Here is a 1,677-nt window from a genome sequence, read left to right on the forward strand (position 1 = left end):
AACTCAGTTTCCAATTCCCAGTTTATTTTCCTTTTTCTCCCTGCAGTCCCAGCCTCTCCATGGCCTAATGTTATCTCCTGGCATCTCCCAGGTCTGCCTTTATTCCTGTGTGCTTGAGTTATGTAACTTCCCCCCCGCTCCACTTCCTGGGCCCAGCGGGAGTGGAAATTAGAGCATGGAAGTAACAGGTTGTGACAGGAGTACTTCTACTAGAGCCTTTCTATCAGTGACTCCGCCCTCCTGTTATGGACCAACCGCCTGCCTACTCATCTGCCACGCCTTGATCTTGATTGATTAATTAATAGATGTAATTAGCGGGAGGCTGCCCATTGTTTTTTGCCCCGGTGCCAGGGGGCGCTGTCTGCGGCTCCTTTTCCTCCCCTGCACCACAGCTCAAGCCTCACAGATGGTACTGACGTGGTTTTGACCTGGACCCTGCTGTAATTTGGCCCTCTCTTTGACTTCCCTGGGCTTCCACTGCCCTGTCTCGTCCTGTGCTTTCCTGGCACTCTGCTGCCCCCTCGCCCTGGGGCGTCCCGCTCCTCGTGGCCCTCGCCCTGGGGCATCCCGCTCCTCGTGGCCCTCGCCCTGGGGCATCCCGCTGCCCCTTTGCTCTGGCGCTTCTCACTCCTCATGGCCCTCTCTCTGGGGCTGCTCACTGCCCCTTTGCTCTGGCGCTTCATGGCCCTCTCTCTGGGGCTGGAGTCAGTGCACCCCAAATTGCCACACCCTCTCTGACACCAGAGTATTCATGCTACTGTGGAGCCCCTATGAGGCTTCCTCCAACCCCTAATAGCCTCACCTGATCCTCTGGTCTTACAAAACTACAAATAAAAATTCAAGCCCCTGGGTTATAATGAAAAATCTCATTCAATCCCTACCAGCAAATTCTCCACATGTAACAGCAGGCAGAGCTGCTCGGTCCGTCAGGCTTCTCCACTCCTCTTGCCCTGGCAGAACTCCTTCTCCCATGGCTGCCAGCGGAGCACTGCACTCCTGGGGTTTGTATGTGCCAGGCCCTGCCCCTTCCTGTCCGCTGACTTCTTAGCGGTTGCCCTAGCAACCAGCACCTGTGAACCTGGCTGCCCTGGTAACTAGCAGCTCATCTCCCCACTCCCTGCTAGGGCTCTCTCCCGGGCTGTTCTTGCTCTAAGGTGCAGGGCACCTGTTTGCTCTGCAACACAGGTTCTGCACTTAGTTCTGCTGCTGGGATGCAGCATAACCCAAAGCAGCCCTGAAATGCACTTTCAGGGAAGCTCTGCTTAATGTAGATATTATCTTCAGATAATGCAGCTTGCATTTAACAGTTCTTTACTGAATATGTGGGAATTGCTGCTTTTCAGGCATTTGTAATGTGGACAAATTGAGCAGATTTTCACAGGGATTATAAAAGGAAGATCTTGCTTGACCAACCTCATTTCCTTTTATGACCAGGTGACATATCACCTGGACAAGGGGAAAAGATTGACGTTGTATACCTCAACTTTAAAAAAGCCTTCAATCTGGTATCCCACGATCATCTCTTGGCTAAACTGGCTAACTGTGGCCTTGATGTCACCATGATCCACTGGCTAGGGAACTGGCTCCACGATAGGACCCAGAGGGTGGTGGTCGATGGGAGCCAATCTTGGTGTGCTATGACCAGTGGGGTCCCACAGGCTCTGTCCTAGGGTCTAT

The sequence above is a fragment of the Gavialis gangeticus genome, unplaced genomic scaffold, assembly GCF_001723915.1.
Source record: "Gavialis gangeticus isolate Ggan-Ray unplaced genomic scaffold, GavGan_comp1, whole genome shotgun sequence".
In the NCBI taxonomy this organism is placed as follows: domain Eukaryota; kingdom Metazoa; phylum Chordata; order Crocodylia; family Gavialidae; genus Gavialis; species Gavialis gangeticus.